The following is a 13,235-nucleotide window of genomic DNA, read 5'->3' as shown; positions in this document are numbered from 1 at the left end:
ATAGAACACTTAGAAGATAGAACATCAGACAATGAAGACAAAGTATTTCAACGTGAAAAGAACATAGACAGCTCAGCAAGACTGTTAAGAAACCATGAGTAGAACATCCAAGAAATATGGGATAACATAAAGAGACCAAACTTAAGAGTCATTGGGATACAGGAAGGTATAGAGGTCCAAACCAAAGGAATGAGCAATCTATTCAATGAAATAATACGAGAAAACTTCCCAGACTTGAAGAATGAGACAGAACCCCAAATCCTAGAAGCCTACAGGACGCCGAAGGTGCAAAATCATAAGAGATCCACACCTAGACACATTATAATGAAGATGCCCAACATACAGAATAAGGAGAGAATTTTAAAAGCTACAAGAGAAAGGAAGCAGATCACATTTAGGGGTAAGCCAATCAGGATAACAGCTGATCTTTCAACACAGACTCTGAAAGCTAGAAGATCCTGGAATAACATATTTCAAACACTGAAAGAAAATGGGTTCCAACCAAGAATTGTGTATCCAGCGAACTTAAGCTTCAGGATGGAAGATGAAATTAAAACCTTCCACGATAAACAAAAGTTAAAAGAATTTGCAGCTAGAAAACCATCTCTTCAAAACATCCTCGGCAAAACATTACAGGAAGAGGAAATGGAAAATAACAATGAAAACCAACAGTGGGAGGTAGGACAGTAAAGGGGGGAAAATAATCAAAGAGGAAAACAAACCATGTTTAGTAACACAAATAAACAAATATGGCTGGAAGAACAACCCATATCTCAATAATAACCCTAAATGTTAATGGCTTAAACTCACCAATTAAGAGACACAGGCTAGTAGAATGGATCACACAACAAGACCCAACAATATGCTGCCTACAGGAGACACATTTGATAGGAAAAGACATACACAGGCTGAAGGTGAAAGGTTGGGAAAAATCATATCACTCATATGGACTTCGGAAACAAGCAGGAGTATCCATACTCATATCAAATAAAATAGATTTCAAGCCAAAGTTCATCAAAAGGGATAAAGAGGGACACTACATACTGCTCAATGGAACCATACACCAACAAGACATAACAATCATAAATATATATGCCCCAAACAATAGTGCAGCTATGTTCATCAAACAAACTCTTCTCAAGTTCAAGAGTCTAATAGACCACCATACAATAATCATGGGAGACTTCAACACACCTCTCTCACCACTGGACAGATCTTCCAAACAAAAGTTGAATAAGGAAACTATAGAACTCAATAACACAATTAATAACCTAGACTTAATTGACATATATAGAATATACCACCCAACATCAAGCAGTTACACTTTTTTCGCAGCAGCACATGGATCCTTCTCAAAAATAGATCATATATTATGTCATAGGGCAACTCTTAGACAATATAAAGGAGTAGAGATAATACCATGCATCTTATCTGATCATAATGGAATGAAACTGAAAATCAACGATAAAAGAAGGAAGGAAAAATCATGCATCACTTGGAGAATGAACAATAGGTTACTGAATGATCAATGTGTTATAGAAGACATCAAGGAGAAAATTAAAAAATTCTTAGAGATAAATGAAAACACAGACACAACATATCGGAATCTATGGGACACGTTGAAAGCAGTTCTAAGAGGAAAATTCATTGCTTGGAGTTCATTCCTTAAAAAAAGAAAAAACCAACAAATAAATGATCTCATACTTCATCTCAAAATCCTTGAAAAAGAAGAGCAAAACAACAGCAAAAGAAGTAGAAGGCAAGAAATAATTAAAATCAGAGCTGAAATTAATGAAATCGAAACAAAAGAAACAATTGAAAAAATTGACAAAACTAAAAGTTGGTTCTTTGAAAAAATAAATAAAATCGACAGACCCTTAGCCATGCTAACGAAGAGAAGAAGAGAGAGAACTCAAATTACTAGCATATGGGATGAAAAAGGCAATATCACAACAGACACTTCAGAAATACAGAAGATAATCAGAAATTATTTTGAATCCTTATACTCCAATAAATTAGAAGATAGTGAAGGCATCGATAAATTTCTTAAGTCATATGATCTGCCCAGATTGAGTCAGGAGGATATAGACAACCTAAACAGACCAATATCAATTGAGGAAATAGAAGAAACCATCAAAAGACTACCAACTAAGAAAAGCCCAGGACCGGATGGGTATACAGCAGAGTTTTACAAAACCTTTAAAGAGGAACTAATACCAATACTTTTCAAGCTACTTCAGGAAATAGAAAAGGAGGGAGAACTTCCAAATTCATTCTACGAGGCCAACATCACCCTGATTCCTAAACCAGACAAAGACACTTCAAAGAAAGAAAACTACAGACCAATATCTCTAATGAACCTAGATGCAAAAATCCTCAATAAAATTCTGGCCACTCGGATACAAAAACATATCAAAAAAATTGTGCACCATGATCAAGTAGGATTCATCCCTGGGATGCAAGGCTGGTTCAATATACGGAAATCAATAAATGTTATTCACCACATCAATAGACTTAAAAATAAGAACCATATGATCATCTCGATAGATGCGGAAAAAGCATTCGACAAAGTACAGCATCCCTTTATGTTCAAAACTCTAGAAAACCTAGGGATAACAGGAACATACCTCAATATTGTAAAAGCAATCTATGCTAAGCCTCAGGCTAGCATCATTCTGAATGGAGAAAAATTGAAGGCCTTCCCTCTAAAATCTGGAACAAGACAGGGATGCCCTCTCTCGCCACTTCTGTTCAACATAGTTCTCGAAACACTGGCCAGAGCAATTAGAGAGACGAAAGAAATTAAAGGCATAAAAATAGAAAAAGAAGAACTTAAATTATCACTATTTGCAGGTGACATGATTCTATACCTAGCAGACCCAAAAGGGTCTACAAAGAAACTATTAGAGCTAATAAATGAATTCAGCAAAGTGGCAGGATATAAAATCAACACGCATAAATCCTGTATATCAGTGACAAATCCTCTGAAATGGAAATGAGGACAACCACTCCATTCATAATATCCTCAAAAAAAAAAATACTTGGGAATCAACCTAACAAAAGAGGTGAAAGACTTATACAATGAAAACTACAGAACCCTAAAGAGAGAAATAGAAGAAGATCTTAGAATATGGAAAAATATACCCTGTTCATGGATAGGCAGAACTAACATCATCAAAATGGCGATATTACCAAAAGTTCTCTATAGGTTTAATGCAATGCCAATCAAAATCCCAACGGCATTTCTTGTAGAAATAGAGAAAGCAATCATGAAATTCATATGGAAAAATAAAAGACCCAGAATAGCAAAAACAATGCTAAGCAGGAAGTGTGAATCAGGCGGTATAGCGATACCAGACTTCAAACTATACTACAGAGCAATAGTAACCAAAACAGCATGGTACTGGTACCAAAACAGGCGGGTGGACCAATGGTACAGAATAGAGGACACAGAAACCAATCCACAAAACTACAACTATCTTATATTTGATAAGGGGCTAAAAGCATGCAATGGAGGAAGGATAGCATCTTCAACAAATGGTGCTGGGAAAACTGGAAATCCATATGCAACAAAATGAAACTGAATCCGTTTCTCTCACCATGCACAAAAGTTAATTCAAAATGGATCAAGGAGCTTGATATCAAATCAGAGACACGCCATCTGATAGAAGAAAAAGTTGGCTACGATCTACATACTGTGGGGTCGGGCTCCAAATTCCTCAATAGGATACCCATAGCTCAAAAGTTAATAACTAGAATCAAGAAATGGGACTTACTCAAACTAAAAAGTTTTTTCTCAGCAAAAGAAACAATCAGAGAGGTAAATAGGGAGCCTACATCCTGGGAACAAATTTTTACTCCTCACACTTCAGATAGAGCCCTAATATCCAGAGTATACAAAGAACTCAAAAAATTAGACAGTAAGATAACAAATAACCCAATCAACAAATGGGCCAAAGACCCGAACAGACACTTCTCAGAGGAGGACATACAATCAATCAACAAGTACATGAAAAAATGCTCACCATCTCTAGCAGTCAGAGAAATGCAAATCAAAACCACCCTAAGATACCATCTCACTCCAGTAAGATTGGCAGCCATTATGAAGTCAAACAGCAACAAGTGCTGGCGAGGATGTGGGGAAAAGGGTACACTTGTACATTGCTGGTGGGACTGCAAATTGGTGCAGCCAATTTGGAAAGCAGTATGGAGATTTCTTGGAAAGCTGGGAATGGAACCACCATTTGACCCAGCTATGCCCCTTCTCGGTCTATTCCCTAAAGACCTAAAAAGAGCATGCTACAGGGACACTACTACATCGATGTTCATAGCAGCACAATTCACAATAGCTAGACTGTGGAACCAACCCAGATGCCCTTCAATAGACGAATGGATAAAAAAAATGTGGCATTTATACACAATGGAGTATTACTCTGCATTAAAAAATGACAAAATCATAGAATTTGCAGGGAAATGGATGGCATTAGAGCAGATTATGCTAAGTGAAGCTAGCTAATCCCTAAAAAACAAAGGCCAAATGTCTTCTTTGATATAAGGAGAGTAACTAAGAACAGAGTAGGGACGAAGAGCATGAGAAGAAGATTAACATTAAACTGGGATGAGAGGTGGGAGGGAAAGGGAGAGAGAAGGGAAATTGCATGGAAATGGAAGGAGACCCTCAGGGTTATACAAAATTACATACAAGAGGAAGTGAGGGGAAAGGGGAAAATAATACAAGGGGGAGAAATGAATGACAGTAGAGGGGGTAGAGAGAGAAGAGGAGAGGGGAGGGGAGGGGAGGGGGGATAGTAGAGGATAGGAAAGGCAGCAGAATACAACAGACACTAGTATGGCAACATGTAAATCAATGGATGTGTAACTGATATGATTATGCAATCTGTATATGGGGTAAAACTGGGAGTTCATAACCCACTTGAATCAAAGTGTGAAATATGATATGTCAAGAAATTTGTAATGTTTTGAACAACCAACAATAAAAAATTAAAAAAAAAAGTGAAGGGCCACCAAAAATGAAGAAACTCATCCTTGTGAGGCTTCAAGACAACAGGGATAAAGACAGCAGCCTAAGCGCGCGCACGCGCACATACACACACACACACACACACAGAGAGAGAGAGAGAGAGAGAGAAGAATTTCAAATCATCTAAATGCAACAACCTTGGGAAATGAAAGATGGAGGAGCAATGACTTCAACATTCTTGTGGAAGATTTCTTTCAACATAAAACTCAGTATCTAGACAACTTAATGGTGATGTTTAAAAAAAATTTATTCAACCCCCAGCACTCCTCCCAAAAAAAGATTTTTAGATTTGCAAATTACCATAAAATTTATCTCCCAATTTTTTTTCTCAATAAGCTAATAATATGTGTGGGTGTGTGTGTGTGTGTGTCTCATCTCTGCCAAAATGAGGGTGAAACCCCAGAAAGAGACATAGCAACCAGAAAAGAAGATCCAACCTAAGATAAGGAAAAGACTGAGAGCCAGGCAGTCAGACTAAGCCTGACTTAGTAGGAGAATATGGACTCCAGGGGCTCTAGAACTGAAAGAAATGTCTTTGACCATATGGAATATTGTATGAAAGAGTTAAGTTTTATAAGAAAATGTGTCTATTAAAAAAATAAAGGTATAGTATGTTTTTAAAAGATAAATACATACAATATAAAACCGAAAGTTATAACAAGAAAGGAAATACTATCATCAAACACTACTTGCCTCTAAGGTGAATAATGTTACACAGTCATAATTGTATAAACACGGAATATTGATTTAACTAAAATTACATCAGTTAGGATTCCAGCAACAAATAACTCTCAAATGGGGTAATTTGAGGATAATTTCATAAAGGGGACAGCATGAGCAGGTTGAAAATAATTCAAGAATGGAAAGTATAGTACCAATATAGAAGGGCCATTGCTTCTCCTTCTGGGGCCTGAGAGACAAGCAAGGTACGGTTGGCCAAAACTGGGGAGAAAGCTTAATGGAGAGAATGTGAAACAGCAGTCAGGGATACAGTTCCCCGCCCCAAGGAACCCTGAGGTAGGCCACCGGGGACATAAGTTCCGTTATTCATCCTCCTCCTTCCTCCCCACCCCCAGTTGCCTGCCTATGTCCCACATTAGTCCAAAGGGTCAGGAAGCCCAAGGGGAAGGGAACCATTAATGTGATCTACACAGGTCAAAGTGGTTCTGGAAGGGCCAAGCATCAGTGGGTAGACAGAGGAAGGGAATTTAAAATCAGCTCATTTGTCATGTATCATAAAGGGAAGGAAATTAGGTGCTAATGTCCAAACCAATCAGTCAAGAAATAGCAGGATCAGCACACAACTTAAAATTGTGGCAGCAGATGCCAGAAGAAATAGCCAAAATAGTTGAAGAAGAAGGCTGCTCTGGGGAATGAGACTGGCAAGGGATGGCTGCTTTCCATTATATATCCATTAGTCCTTATATGACTTTTTATACTTCAGTCAAAGTAAAAAAATAATAATATCTAGAGGGCCATCCTACAAAATTCCTGACAGCTGTTTCCTCAAAACTATCAAGGTCATCAAATATAAGGAAAGTCTGAGAAACTGTGAGAGAACCTGAGACATGACAGCTAAATGTTATGTGGTGCCCTTGATGGGACACTGGAATAGAAAAAGGACATTAGGTAAATGAAGGAAATCTGAATTAAGTTTGGTGTTCAATGATACCATATCAACATTGGTTGTTAGTTAATTGTAACAATGTACCATACTAATGTAGGATATAATAACAGAGGAAGCTAAGGGCAGGGCATATGGGAACTCCCTCTAGTATCTTCCCAATTTTTCTGTAAATCTAAAATTATTCTTTCAAATGTCTATTAAAAGAACAAAGAACTTTGTAATAAAAAAGTTTTCAAAAGATAAGAAAATGTTTATCACTTTATTTTTTATTTTATTTTTTTAAAGAGAGAGAAAGAATTTTCTAATATTTATTTTTTAGTTTTCAGTGGACACAACATCTTTATTTTTTATTTTATTTTTATGTGGTGCTGAGGATGGAACCCAGCGCCCTATGCATGCCAAGCGAGCACACTACCACTTGAGCCACATCCCCAGCCCCATCACTTTATTTTTGTTCGCATTATTTGGAGCTCTAGTAGGGTTGAAATTTTTATGATTTTTTTAAATGATTCTTGAATTTATGACATTCATTCAACAAGTATGTATCAAATTGCCTAAAGGCTGTGATATGGAGCAAGAATGGCACTCGGATACTGGGATGTTTTCAAAATATAGCTTCAGTCCTGCCCATAAATCCCTCAGAGTCTGCTGGCTACTTTTAGGTGCAAAACAGGGCAAACCAGAGCTGGGGTTAGCTCAGGAATAGAGCAATTGCATCCCTGAAGGTCTGGGTTCAATCTCTAGTACCACAAAACAACCAGAGCATAGGTTCTGTCTGCCTGTCCCTGAATGCTTTTCTGGCTCACCTTGCACTATTCCTCCATACCTCTCTGCTCTCCAACCACCCTGGACTCTTTCAGTTCCTTGAAGGTGCCAAGTTCCCTGTTGCCACAAGACCTTTGCACATGCTGTTCTTTCTACTCATAACGAGTCTTCTCTTTGCTCCCTCCTCTCTGCCTAGGTAACTCTTTTACTTGGATACCAGCCCAAACATCACTTCTTCATAAAGCAAGAACAACAAATCCATCTACTTATAATTTTCCTGTGGTCATGTGGCTATCTGAGTAATGCCAAAGTCCCCCATTCTTGTAAGTTTTATTACAGCTGGGACAGTGTCCTGTTGGGGACAGTATGCTGTTCACACTGTTCCTCAACTCCTTGAATAATGCCTGATATGTTGCATAAATACTTGTTGAATGAATGGGTGGCGAGTAGGATACAGTCCACAGACTTCCAGTCTAGTACAGCTCCAAACCAGGGTGTTATGGAAACAGAGGCAGATATCTCCCCAGCTGCTGTCTGGGTTCTGCTTGCCTCAGGGCCTGGCTGCCTCAACTCCTGGTCCACCTGATGCAACAGGCAATAGCGCATCCTCATAGCTATTTGATTACTTTAGATTTGCAAAAACCCACTTACTTTTGCATTTTTGTTGCAGCTGTGAAAACTGACATCCAGAAAGGATGAGCTGCCCCAAACCACATGGCTGCTGAGAGCCCATATTTGATTCTATTTTCTTACTGCCTCCTGAACTCTACTTGCCCTCAAACTTAGCACCAGCTCTGGATAACAGCGGAATACTTGCACCTGCCCTGGGGACTTCATCTTAGACTCCATCCACACAGTCCAGGGTTGTCTAGAGATCTCGGACTTGGACCTTGTGCGCCCCCTGGCGGTCTCTTGGCAGTCCTGGCGGTGGGAAGATAAGGTTCAAGAAAGCTATGAACTCAGGGAGAGTTTGGAGGAGTCAGAAGAGTCTGAGGACTTCCATCCCAGGCAGGGTGATGAAGCTTGGGACTTACAAATTTATTAAAAAATTATAATCTAGAGATAGCAATAGATAAAGTACAATTAAATTTTCCAATTAATTATTTAGGAGTTCTATTATCCTCAACCATGGTCCGTCCACCAAAAATTCAAATATGAGTAGATCAACTCAAATCACTTAACAACTTTCAGAAGTTATTGGGAGACATAAATTGGATAAGGCCTTATCTAGGCATACCAATAGGAGAGTTGGGACCTTTATTTCATATCCTAAAAGGTCCATCAGATCCAAATTCACCCCGCATGTTAATGCCTGAAACAAGAAAGGCATTAAAAATTATTGAAACATATATGGAAAATATGCATTTGGATAGAACTGATATAAGTTTGCCTTTATTATTTATTGTACTACCAACAAAAAATATTCCTACAGGAGTATTTTGGCAAGAAGGTCCATTATTGTGGATACATTTATCTTATTCTCCTAACACTATTCTTACTAGGTATCCTGAGGCTGTAGGACAATTAATACTCAAAGGAATAAAAGCAGCAAAGGGAGTGTTTGGAATTTCTCCCAATAAAATTATTACTCCATATACTATGGATCAAATTGATGAGTTAGCTAATGAGTTAAATACTTGGGCAATAATCATGTGTAAATCTAATGTTTCATTTGATAATCACTTACCATCTAATCCTTTGTTGTCTTTTTGGTCCTCGCATCCTGTAGTTTTTCCAAAAATGACAAGAAAAACACCTATCATGAATGCTCCAAATATATTCACTGATGGGTCAAATAATGGTACAGCAGCAGTAGTTACCCCTGATCAAACTTTTACATTTTTAGTACCCAAACAATCAGCTCAAAAGGTAGAGCTTAATGCAGTTTTACAAGCTTTTATGATGTTTAAAGATTCTGTATTTAATTTATTTTCTGATAGTCAGTATATAGTTAATGCTATAGTATCCCTTGAAGATGCTGGTAGGATTTCTCCTTCCTCTACTGTTTTTCTCTTTTTTTTCCACTATACAAAGTCTAATCTGGGACAAAAAAAATCCATTCTTTATAGGACATATCAGGGCACATATAGGATTGCCTGGAGCCCTTAGTTTGGGCAATTATTTAGCAGATAAAACTACACATGACATACATATTTTCTCTACACTAGAAGAAGCTACAAATTTTCATAAAAGGTTCCATGTCAATGCTAATACTTTACAAAAGCGTTTTAAAATAACTAAGGAACAAGCTAGACAAATAATAAAACAATGTCAAAATTGTGTGACCTTTTTACCACAAGTTAATCTTGGAGTCAATCCTAAAGGATTGATACCTAACCATATTTGGCAGATGGACATCACACACTAAGCCAGAATTTGGAAAATTAAAATATTTGCATGTTACAGTTGATACTTCTTCTGGATTTTTAATGGGCTCCCTTCATGCCAGAGAAAAAACTAAAGATATTATAGCTCATTGCTTACAAAATTTTGCCATTGTGGGCGTTCCAAAACAGTTAAAAACAGATAATGGTCCTGGTTATACTTCTACCTCTTTTAAACAATTTTGCTCATTATTTGGCATTACTCATATAACAGGAATCCCATACAATCCACAGGGACAAGGCATAGTTGAAAGAGCTCATCAAACTATTAAAATGTACTTTAGCAAAAAGAGGGAATTGGAAAGGGGTATATATCCCCCAAAGATAAACTTAAAATAACCCTTTTTACTCTAAACTTTTTAAATTTGGATTCATCGGGGCTTAGTGCTGTGGAAAGGCATATGTATCCAAAAAATGTACATAAGCCTAAGGTACTTTGAAAGGATATTCTAACAGGACAATGGAAAGGTCCTGACCCAGTGATTGTCTGGAGTTGGGGGTCTGTTTGTGTGTTTCCACAGGGAGAACAGCAGCCAATTTGGATTCCAGAGAGACTAACCAAAGCGATTTCTACAGACCAAAAAGAAGATGATTTGACTCAAATCCATAACAGCTGATATCCAGAGCTCCAGCTTGGCTATTCTTACATCTGCTACAGTGATTAACCAGGATGCTTTTTTCAACATCTATTTTATTATTGCATTTTTCCACATCATAAAGTTCTATTTTATTTTTTGAGCTCATACAGACCTAGGTTAATGTTTTTCTGATCAGTTTTATTTTTTGACTGTGGAGTTTTTAAACATTGCAATGGAGATTTCACCTGTGTAAAGCTACAAGGCATTTACTATTGTCTTATGTGTTGTACGTGTGTGTGCACACTTGCGTTTTGTGTTGTATGTCTGTATGTGTGTATGTCCATATATCATATATGAGGAGCGCTCATGAAAAAATGAATCCGAATTTTTTTTATTCACGTGATTTTAATGGTTTAATTTAAATTGGGTAAACAGCTGTTGAGGATTGTTTTAATATGTGTACAAATAAGGAGGTTAACAGATCTGTTTGTTTACTTTCACCTTTCCTTTTCATTATATTTAATAATTCTGTTCAGGATAATGTAAATTGTTCAGAAAATTGTTTTCTTAGTACCTGTTGGAATGTTACATTTTTTTTTTTTAGCATCATTGCCAGAATTCCTATCTTCATCCCAGTGCCGGTGAAGACAAAGGTAAAACCAAACTACAGCTTCTTCGATAGTTATCACAACAAACTGTATAAACTGATGCATCAATGAATAATAACTCAACAAGTAATGCTCAATCAAGGAGTCGATTTACTTTGGGAGGAAATGGACATATTGATAGATTCCTCTGCTTTGAACTGCTTGCAGAACTTGCCTGGACTATGTATCACTTGTATACATTGTGAACTCTCTGTTGGTACAGCAAATTATGGTAGTGCTGGAGTATCTTTGCTGATGGTGTCACCGGTGGTACAATTTTTCAAAGGAGCCGTCAATTGGCTTAGTGTCGTGGCATTTCTGTATCCTCCTCCCTTCTACTAGTGATGGTCTAAAATTTGGGGGCCAACAGAGGTGAGGCAAAGAACCTCACCCCCCCCACTGGCACCAAGGCCAAATTTGGGGGCCAACAGAGGTGAGGCAAAGAACCTCACCCCCCCACTGGCACCAAGGCCAAATTTGGGGGCTAACAGAGGTGAGGCAAAGAACCTCACCCCCCCACTGGTGCATAGGCCTATCCACAAGTATGGCTGTATGCTGGACTGGTAGTCAGTGACAGGTATGATCCAATTGCAGTGGTACCAACCTAAGACAGGAGGCTGACGCCTAGAGGTCAGCTCATCCGATGACGGGTAAGGACCATATGTTGTATTGGACAACCTAACAGGCACGGTCCCTAAGCCACATTGCTTGTTGTTTAATTAAATAGAAGCGGGGAGATGCAGAGAGCCATAGCCAAGTAGGAATGACGCATGGCATTTTTGGTTGAAAGGTGACCCCAGCAAACCATTGAGATGATAATGATTATGTTAAGATGTGCATTCAATTGGAGATTAGACCCCTGCTGTCTGCCTAGGCCTGCTACTTTGGAGCTCTCGCGGGACTCCCGGAGAGTTCCCATTGGTTGGGGAAGTGCGGTAGGAGGGAATTCCGGAGGAGGGATTTCCTGTTGGTGTAGTGTGTCCCGGGAGAAGGCCGCGTGCGTGGCATTCGTGGGAGTTTTGGAAATAAAGTTTGTTCCTGCTTGAGTGGCTCGTGATTTTGTGCCCAGCCAGACTGCGGCAACTAATTATAATAGAAGTTCCTCACCATGGGATTGGTTAATAATTTATGGAGCGTATCTAAGCAGGAATACATATGGAATAAGGAGCCAGTGACCTCATGGTTTCCTTGTCTTTCAACACCCAAGTAGCCCCGGCCACATCTCAGCCCATGGCACCTTGACCTTGGACATCTTCAGCTGTGATGGATTCAGAATGACACAGAGAGGTATACCAAGTGTGAGAGAGGATGGATATAGCTCTGAGCCAACAAATGTGCTTACTGAGGTCTGTTTAGAGAAGGCTACTCCAACAGCTGCCTTGTGTGGACCATGGCCCTTCTGGATGACCGAAAATGTTGTGGTGCCCACCTTCACTGGATCTGTCTGAATTTCTGAATGCCTTGGCAGTGAGATGGAAACTTGAATATTTCTGTCCAGCTGTGCACATGGACAGGAAATCATCCCCAGGTTTTGGGGTGGTTGCTGCTGTTTAGAGAACCTAGGACCACCCATTCATTCTCTCTTTCTCTAGCTATAATGCCAGTGTGGTTTTTAATTAATTAATTAATTAATTTATTTATTTATTTTTGTGTGTGTGTGGTATCCAGCCCTGGAGTTCCAACCAGACCTACTCCCTGGTTTCACAGATAACTATTTTGAATTTAATCCCTAGGACTTCTGCAGTATTACCAAAGGTCCTCTTTTTTCACATAAGGGTCACAGACAAAGCTGGGACCACTTCAAAGTCTGTGAATGGTTTAAGTACAAAGTTGTGTAGCATGTGTGGAGCCATCATGGAAAGTGCCTGAATCCTGTGGTAGAAGCAGCTGAGCTTAGTCCACACCAGACAAGAAGAAGAGGGGATTCTGGGCCTAGATGGAGTTATCCAGAGAAGGCTGCCTTGCTGGATGGACAAAGGTGATAGTTTCCAACATTTACTGAGCAGCTAGACCAAGATTGAGTCAAGGTGTATGTGTGGGAGGGTGGAGATCAGTGTAGTTGGAGCCAGATGGTGAAGTCAGAGACAAGATGATATAGGAGAGGAGACCAGTGTGGATTTTATTCTAAGTAGCCTTTGAAGAACAACCTCTAACTTGTGATCCTTCTTCCTCAGCCTCCCAAGTCACTAAGCT

This window comes from Marmota flaviventris, chromosome 1 (assembly GCF_047511675.1).
Source record: "Marmota flaviventris isolate mMarFla1 chromosome 1, mMarFla1.hap1, whole genome shotgun sequence".
NCBI classification, from domain to species: domain Eukaryota; kingdom Metazoa; phylum Chordata; class Mammalia; order Rodentia; family Sciuridae; genus Marmota; species Marmota flaviventris.
The sequence above is the reverse complement of the archived record's forward strand: the minus strand, read 5'-3'. Positions refer to the sequence as shown.